Here is a 9637-nt window from a genome sequence, read left to right as displayed (position 1 = left end):
ACTAAGCGCGCAACATAACAACCTTGAGCGGATCAAAGAAAAGCAATACTAAAAACTTTTGAGAGCAATCGCACAACGGTTGTCACTCGAACTTCACAACGGTTGTCACTCGAACGAAAAACTCAGGTTCAAAAGCACCATTGCTAAACAATCGGGATAAAAAGATGATAAAATCGGGACCTGACAAAATCGGAATATTACTACAGTCAAGTCGCTTTTTTTACGCGAAGGATACGTCCCGCGAAAAAAAATCGCGTAATTTCCGAAATTCGCGTAAAAAAAATCGTGTAAATTCCGAAATTCGCATAAAAAAACCGCGTAGATTTCAAAATTCGCGTTAAAAAAGCGACTTCAGTGTATATTGGTTGCAGACTTTCAATTCGTGTGGTTTGTCTAGGTATAGTTATATTTTTAAATTACTGGTCAATTTTTGTTCACTCTTCGATAGTTCCACGACATGTTCTGAGAGTTGATTGTTCTTCATACATTCATTGTCAGCGAATGTATGAAAAAACAATCGGCAAACGGTACATGCAGTATTACTGTATACTACCTTATATTTCATGTCATTAGGGTATAACTATTCTTGCTCTGAAGCGCAAAGTTGCATTACTTGGTAGTAAGTTTAGCTTTAAAATACTGAGTAAAGAAGATTTGCTGAATTCGTCGAGTCCAATTCGATCTAGTTAGCAGTATATTTGTGATCTTGCTGTTTGCTGACTTAGTAAAGAACAATCTCCTGACTGTAAAATAGAGGCGAATAACAAGATCGTAGGAAAATTACTTTTTTTGCTGCCCGACTTGCGAAAACGTATTCATTAACATTTCCTAGTCGTCAATCACAATTAATACGGTCATATGCGAACCTAATTTGAACACTGTCGTCGCGGTTAGAACAGTCATGAAACAGTACACCGAGTTCTTTGTCAGCTGTTTCTCCTGATTCGGTCGGTATAATTAATCTACCACACAGTCGTCACATATCAACCGTAATCATCTGCAGAAAAGTAACGTTCGCAATCAAAGTAAAAGTTGATTTACTTTTAAATATCTACAGAGCTATAGTAATGTCTCAGGAATAGGTACTGGCTATTTTTTATTCACTTGCATGGATGCGAACGTCACGCAACTGGCAGAATGGCACATGTGTGCTCTTGCTCTGTGTTGCTGCTACTGCCGGTTTCACAGTGTTACAAGTTGGCCACCAACCACCGGGCACCAGTGCAGCTCTCGGCGGCGCGCGGAACATCATCTTCTTCTGCAGGGCGGGGGCGTGATAAATCTCCGTAATATGCGAAATTACTTCAGCGTAAATAGTGATGTGATAAATTAATGAACGTATGATAAATAACACCTCCCCGTGCTTAATGCCGTGCAGTTGTAGCGCTTGATTGAGCGACGAATGCACGGTAGATCCGAAGTCACGGCCTATCCAGGGGAGTATAGTCATCCGGCCAGTGAGCGCTGTGTCAGGGTAATAATATGGTTGGCAAGACGCTGAAACTAACGCCTTTGAAGCAGCGGAAAGGATGATGAATCTTTTGTGTCCCGAAGGATGATAAGTGTGTGATGAATCGAGGAAAATGATCGGGTACGAAGCGGTGGCCACACCGCCGCACCGCATCGTATGCTAGTAAAGTCGTCAATGTCCGTTACGGTGGTTCCTAGTAGGTAGGTACGGTACCGGACAGGCGAGATTATCTGCTCGGGATAATACAATTACCATAAAATATTTCAATCAGTTCGCTCTTTTTCTGCTGTCAGTGCGGACATGCTTTAGGAAGCCAGCAGCGATAAGGTGAGACAATTTGTTTTGAGATATTAACCGAGATTGTCAGTGCAGAGAGATTGTTGCATTCGTTTTGCAATCTTTCAAACCAGAATTATTTCACTAGTACAGAAATTCATTTTAATATCAAAATAGATTTGTATTTCTAGCTTAGAGATTTATGATTTTCCTGTGAGTTAATTATAGATGCTGACAATTTGTTTTTCAATTGTATTTTTTTATCTATTTTCATCCGTTCTTTTGTTATATGAGTAACGAAGAGACGTTTCCGGTTAATTCTATTACTATAGAGTTCACAAAATACTCACTTTAAAAAGTTTACTACGAAACATTTCGTAATACCAAATATTTGCTACACAAATATTTCGTAGATGATTGAGTGGATTACCAACTGCATGACATGTTGGCTAGAGCAGTATAATACCACTAACTAGGACCGCTAAAGCACAGTTCTAATAAAGTGAAAAGTGAAGCTTCCATCAACAGTTCTCTCTACTTCATTCTGAACGCAGTCGAACTCTATTCCAAATCGGTTCATATTCGACTTCCAGCACCTTCGTCATTTGTTTTCACATTCCAAAAGAGCACTGGAGCAGGAGAAATTGTTTTTTGATTGTCAGATTACGTGCAATGAATTATCCAATCCAATTGCAAAGACATCCTTGCTTTTCCCAAGCTGGCGAAAGCTCCATCCACCACCAGTCGGCACAACTAGTTATTCTCCCACATTCTCGGCACAGCTAGCAGAGGGTCCCACGGATGCAGCCAAATTGAACTCATAAATTTACAACAAATATTTGCTCGAACTTCACGTATTCGCCAAACAAACAGAGCACTACTTTCAACAATCAGCCGGGGTGTGGAACAAAGTTCGTGCGAAAGCAGTCGAGCTTCATCCGCCGGGCCGTCGTCTGCCGATTTTACGGTGGCTGAAGGCAGCCGAAACGCTCTGGAAAGCAATTTTATTTGCTATCACACCTCGTAAACGTTTCCAGCATTCCCGATCGATACTGCGGCAAGTGTGTGAAATTCCGTAGTTCTTCTTGCCGCGGTCGATGCGGTGGCAATTTCGCCATGAATTTCGCACATATTTAACACAACGCTATTTTGCCACCTCCATGCTAAGCTGTATGATTTTAGTAATAACGGAAATCCAATTCGATCCCGAGTACCAACAGTAAGGTTGCAAAAATTCTGTCGGTGACTTTGCCTAGTCATCCTGCCGGAGACTGGAAGGTGCCTGGCAGCGCAACAGCAGCAAAGCGAAATGTGTATTTCGGTACCAATGCGTCGCGCTCGGATGACGCACCGAAGGCGGACACGGGGGCTGGCACGGAAAGCGTTTAGATACGGAAGACGTTACCGCGCCGTCCGACGCTGACGTCGCCATGTGGATTAGATTCAGGAATGGCGAAAATTCGCGCTCCGTCGCCGCTGCCGCCGAGAATGACGTGGCGCCGCGCGGGGGGAAATTGCTCGCATGCCAAATTTGATTCCTTTCTCCGCAGGAATTGCTCGGAGGTGCGCGAAAACGGAATTCGCCAGTCATAATTTATATTGGTCTTTCGATATCACACGGCTCGGCACGGCACGGCACGTTCTGGGGTAGTGTGGAATGATTGGCAATTTATTTACAGCTGGGCGAAAGTTGATTGCGAATTTTGTGGTTGGGGAAATTTTGTGCCGCTCTCGTATCAATAAACCAATCACGGCAGTGACGTGAGCTTGTAAATATATTTCTTTTTTGACCTAGGACTATTTCTTTTGGGAGGATATTATTTCTCTTATATGAACCTTACATTGACGCATTGGCTTTAGTGGTGCCGCACAATGTAGTAAATGTTGAATCACACTGGAAACTTTTATCCCGAAATTGATTATGAACGTTTTATTTACTTAATCGCGCCAGTACGAAAGGGTGACGTAGGACTAAATTAGATCATTAGAGCAAAGACGAATGTAAACTGCCGTTCTGGCATATGTATGTTTATAAGAATCTGTGAGAGCCATTGTTTAAGTGAAAGTTTAAAAGAGAAAAGTGAAATATTTAGATTCCTCAATTCTTCATTGCATGCGGTTTAGTGGCTTTGAAAATACGTGGATGGAGGTTCATAAGTACAACGTCTACAACCATAGAGACATAGAGATTTCTTTTAAAAACCACTTGTGTGCATCATAAAGGTTGAAATAATGGGCTGATCATTGCCCACAGATTATTGTATTAAATATGATTATGCGCAGCTAACATGTTACAATAATCCTACTTTAACTCGCTTGTGGCCTTTAAAAGGGCCATTGGTTATAAACAACATTAAAGCCAACCCAGCTATCATTTTCATATGTATAAACACGATAAAATTCAGCATAACGTACAGATATACATGCTAATAAATCGTATTTGATGCGCAAAATTGACATATACGTACTATTTTGGAGGCGATATACGTGATTACGAACAATTTTGAGCGTTACGACTGTATAAGAATTTATATACGATAATATCCGATAAAGCGCGAGTCGCTCCGTACTACTATACGATATTGTGCTGAAAATCGTATGTAAGTCAGTTATCATCATTATATACAATAGAAAATCAACATGGTCCCACTTTATCCAGCTTTAGTTACTATTTCGAATTTGTTAGGAGATATTTACGATAATTTTCGTACATTGATATACGAGTTGGTGCTAGCTGGGAAAGCACGTTCATCGCAAACATGACGTGCCATTCGAATGTCCTTCTCTTTTGACATGAATGGCAACAGATACGTAAGTTAGCGGCGTCGATTCACTGTCTTTTGCTCCGAGAAGGTTTTACTAGTTTACTTTCACAGCTCACCGATTGTTATGAACCATCATAAAATAAATTCATGCCTCCAAAAACCCCCACATGCCAACTTTGGTTCCAGTTGCTTGATTAGCCCTCGAGTTATGTGGAAATTTGAAATTCGTTTGTGCGGAATCCCCCCTTCTTAAAGAAGGCAAAGGTCCAAATTCACCATAGAAAGAATTCTTGCTTCCGAAAATCACCACATGCCAACATAGGTTCCATTTGTCCAATTAGTTCTCGAGTTATGAGGAAATTTGTGTTTCATTTATATAGGAGCCCCCCTGTCAAAAAGCGGATGGGTCTCAGTACACCATAGGAAAAATTCTTGTTTCCAAGAACTCCCAGATGCCAAATTTGGTTACTTTTGCTTTATTAATTCTCGAGTAATGAGAAAATTTGTATTTCATTTGCATGGGAACCCCATCCCCCCTCCCAAAGAGTAGAGGGTCTTAGTGCATCATAGAAAAAAAAGTACCTTCTGAAACCCCCCCATGCCAAATTTAATTCCATTTGCTTGATTAGTACTAGAGTTATGAGGAAATTTGTATTTCATTTGCGTAAAAGCCCCCCCTCTTAGAAGGGAAAGGGGTCTCAGTACACCATAGAAAACCATTCTACCTTATAGAACTCCACCATGCCAAAATAGGTTCCATTTGCCTAATTAGTTCTCGAGTTTTAAGGAAATTTGTGTGACTTGTGTAGGAGCCCCCCGTCCTCTTACGCCCTCCATCAAATTGCTCTCTTACCCCTTCCATAAAATTGTTGGACATTTTCTACCCAAAAATTTGTACCCAAAACGCGACCAATTCCAGAAAAGTTAGAAAAACAAAGTCTCAAACAAGTTTAAGAAATTTTCAAAACTTGAACTCTTTTTGAAAATTTCTTAAACTTGTTTGAGAAGCAGCTAGTATAAAAAGGTTCTGTGAAGATCAAAAAAGGTTCAAAGGAAATTAAAACCAGTGCTAGAAAAGTCCAAAATGAGGCCAAGAACAATCTAAACAGAGCTAAAGAAAAAGTTCAAAAATGTCCTAGATGAGCTAGTACCAGAAGACCTTAAGAAGAGCCAAAGAAGAGTCTAAATAAGTCAAAAAAGTTCAAAACGAGTTTAAAAAATAACAAAAAGTTTCCAAAAAGAGTGCAAAATGAGCCCAAAAAGTGTCCTAAAATAGAAGAAAACGAGTCCAAGAAGAAACTAAAAATAATCATGAAATATTTCAAAAAAAGTCCAAAAAGAATCCAAAAAGTAGTTCAACTAGTAATTCAAAAAGAGCCCAAAAAAGAGTTCAAATAGTATTAGACTCTAGAAGAGTTTAAAGAGTTCAAATTCAATCTAATAAGAATTTCGAACCAGTCCACGAAGAGTCAAAAATGAGTCCCAAGTATAATCCAACAATGGTTTAAAAAAAGTCGAAATAGAGACCAAAGGGAGTTCAAGAAGAACTAAAGAAGGACCCGAAACGGGTCAAAAAGAGTCAAAAACGTCCATAAGAATCGGAAAACAGACTAAAAAAAGAGTCCAACAACAGCTTAGGAGTAAACTAAAAACGGATTATGAAGGGTCCAAAAGTGGTCCAAAATAGTGGTCCATAAAAATAGAGCAGAAGCAAAAAAAAACAAAGGAAAAAACAGGACAAGTTCGCGAGAAGTCCAACATGAGTTCAAGAATAGTTAAAAAGGGGTCCAAAGAGTGACTGAAAAAAGTCTAAAAAGAGTTTAAAAAGAGTTCAGAAACCCTCAAGAGAAGTCTAAAAAGAGTCCAAAATAAATCTAGAAAAGTCCAAAAAATGTCAAAAACAGTCCAACAAAAGTAAAACATGTTCAGAAGAGTCGAAAGAGAGGCCAAGAAAGGTCCAACAAAAGTTTAAGAGGTGTCTACAAAAATTCCAAAAAAATGCGACAAAGCACAGAAAGATAGGTTGTAAAAAAAGAAGTAAAAAAAAGCCCAGGAAAAGTTCAAGAAGTTAAAAACGCATCAAAAAGAGTCAAAAACGCATCCAAGAAAGCATCCAAAAAAAATCTAGAAATAGCCCAAAAAGAGCTTAAAAAGAATCCAAAAAAGAGTAATAAATGCCATTAAAATGGGTTATATGGCGTCAAAAAACCAGAAAAAGTTCATAAAGAGTCTAAAATGAGTCCAAAGATAGCAAAAGAGCAGTCCAAACAGTGCATAAAAATATGAAATGTGAAATATGCCTATGAAAAGTTCAAAAAAAGTCCAAGAAGGGTTTGTGAAGAGACCAAGAAGAGTCCAAAAAAAAAAAAAAAAATCGAAGTTAGTCTAAAAATTGGGCAAAAAGAATCGAACAAGAGTTCAAAAAAGCTTAAAAATGCATAAAATGAGACTAAGAAGAGTTAAAAAAATTAATCCACGAAGAGTTTAAACAGAGTGAATTTTAAAAGAGCTCAGAACCAGTCCAGGAAGATTCAAAAAAATTCAGGGGTCTAAAACAATTTGAAATCAAGAGTGCAAAACGTAATCCAAAAACAGCCAAGAGCCAAGAAGAATTCAAAATGGACTAAAAAGAGTCCAAAACGAATCAAAACAATTCAAAAAAAATTTAGAAATAGGCAAAAAGAGTTCAAAAAGAATTCAAAAATGAGTCCAAATTGACACTTAAAATAGGTTAGAAGGAATCATGAAAACCAGAACAAGTCCGCAAAGAGTCCAAAATGTATCCAAGGTTAGCTAAAAATGAGTCCAAATAAAGTTTTAAAAAGTCTAAAAATTGGGTAGAAGGAGTCTAAGAAAAGCTAGCATTTAGTTCAAGAAGAGATTAAGAAGGGCCCAAGTAGAGTCTAAAAAGCGTGCAAACAGTTCGTGAAGAGTCCAAGAAAAGTTTGAAAATAATCCAAACTGAGCTAAAAAATAAGCCCAGGAACACAGTCCACAAAGAGTCCAAAACGAGGGACTAAAGTAGATCCAAAGAGAACCCAAATGGATAAAAAAAGCCTAAAACAAGTCAAATAATGTCCAAAAAAATCTAAAAAGAGTCCAAAAAGAGTCCAACATGAGTGCAAAAAGAGTTTAGAGCTAGTCCACGAGAAGTCCGAAATGAGTTCGAGAATAACCCAAGAGTTAAACTATTCTTGGATAATTCTTGAACTCATTTCGGACACCTTGTGAGCTCTTTTTGTGCTCATGTTGGATTATTTTTGAACTCTTTTCAGACTCTTTTAACACTCTTATTGGATTCTTTCTGGATTTTTTTGGACTCATTTTAGACTTTGTTTTCGACTCGATTGAGTTAAAAGAGTGCCCAAAAAGAGTTCATAAAGAATTCCAAAAGAGTTCAAAACGGATTAAAAAGTATCTGAAAATAGTCCAAAAAATCCAGAACCAGTCGGCGAATAGTCCAAAATGTATTTAAGAATAATCCCACAATAGTTACAAAAGGATTCCAAGGAGAGTCCAACTCAAGAAGAGTTCAAGAGGAGTCTAAGAATAGTCCGAAAAGAATTTAAAGCGGGTCAAAAAGAGTCTAAAACAAGTCCAAGAAAAGTCCAAGCGCCCAAAAAGAATACAAGAAGGTCCAAAGAATCCAAAAAGAGTTCGAATCGAGTGTAAAAAGAGCTCAAGTGAAGTTCAGAAAGTGTCCACAAAGAGTATAATCAAACTTTAATAAAAATCCTTAATAAGGTACGAAAAGAAACCAAGGAGATTCTGAAAAGAGTCCATAAAGAGTTCAAAAATAGTCTGAAAAGAAGCCCCAAAGTAGTCCAAAAAGAGCCCAAAAGAGTACAAAAACGGGTCCATAAGTGTTTAAAAAAAGATCGAAACTAGTCCAACAATAGTCAAAGAAATATCCAAGTAAAGTCGAAGAAAAGACCGGGAAAGGAGTCCTAGGAGATTTTGAAAGGGTTTTATAAAAAGCTCACAAAAAGCCTGAAATTAGACCATGAATAAGCCGAAATAAGTCAAAAAGAGTGCAAAATTAGAAAAAAAAGGTGTAAAATGAATCCATAAAGAGTCAAAAGTCAGGAAGTCCGAGGAGAGTTTAAAAAGAGTTTGAAAAAAGTTCCAAAATGTACAAGAAGAGTGCCAAAAGGGTCAATGAAAAGTCAAAGAAGTGATTGAAGTTTGCTTAAAAAGAGTCTAAAAATGATCCAAAAAGAGTCTTGTAATGATCCAAAAGGAGTTTAAAAACGATCCAACAAGAATCGAATATCACTCCACTCTATCATTCAAGAAAAATCTGTTTCCCAAAAAGACATAGAAAAGTCCAAGAGGGGTCCAAGGAGATTCAAAAAATGACTCTTAAAATAGCCCAAGAAGACTTTAAGACGTGCTTAAGAAGAATCCAAGAAAATTCCATGGGGTGCGTAAGCGCAAGAAAAGTCAAACAAGAGATCGAATGGGGTCCAAAATGAGTTTGTAAAGAGTGTAGCCCGGTAGAGTAGAATAGAAGTCCAAAACGGGTTAGAAAGAAGAGAGTCAAAAAATATATCAAAAAAGAGTCTAAGAAGAGTCCAAAAAGAGTTCCAGAACGATCCATAAAGAGTTCAAGAAGAGTTCAAGGTTTAAGGGCTTAAGAAGAGTTCAAAAGTAGTCCAAGTAGAACCAAAAAAGAGTTTAACATTGGTCCAACAAAAGTTTAAAATAAATCCAAAAAGAATTCGAAAAAGAGTCCAATAAGGGCCCAAACGAAGACCAATAAAATAAAAAAAAATTAAAAGAATTCAAACAGAGTCGTAGAAAAATCCAAGCAAACTTTAAAAAAGAAGAATCCAAGAATAGTCTAAGAAGACATCATTCAAGAGTCTAATAAGAACCCAGAAATGTTGTAAAAAGTGTCGAAAATCAGTCCAAGAAAAGTTCAAGAAAAATTTAAGAAAAGTCAAAAAAGAGTCGAAAAGCGAGCCAAATGGAGTTAGAAACCAAAAGTACAACAAGAGTTAAAAGGAAGCCAGAAAGTATCCAGACGGTGTCCAAAAAGAGTCGAATAAAACTAGTCTAAAAGAGGACAAAATGAATCGGAAAGCGGTTCAAAAAGATTCCAACAAGAATCCAAATGGAATCC

Source organism: Sabethes cyaneus, chromosome 1 (genome assembly GCF_943734655.1).
Source record: "Sabethes cyaneus chromosome 1, idSabCyanKW18_F2, whole genome shotgun sequence".
NCBI lineage: Eukaryota > Metazoa > Arthropoda > Insecta > Diptera > Culicidae > Sabethes > Sabethes cyaneus.
This window is presented reverse-complemented; position numbering follows the sequence as displayed.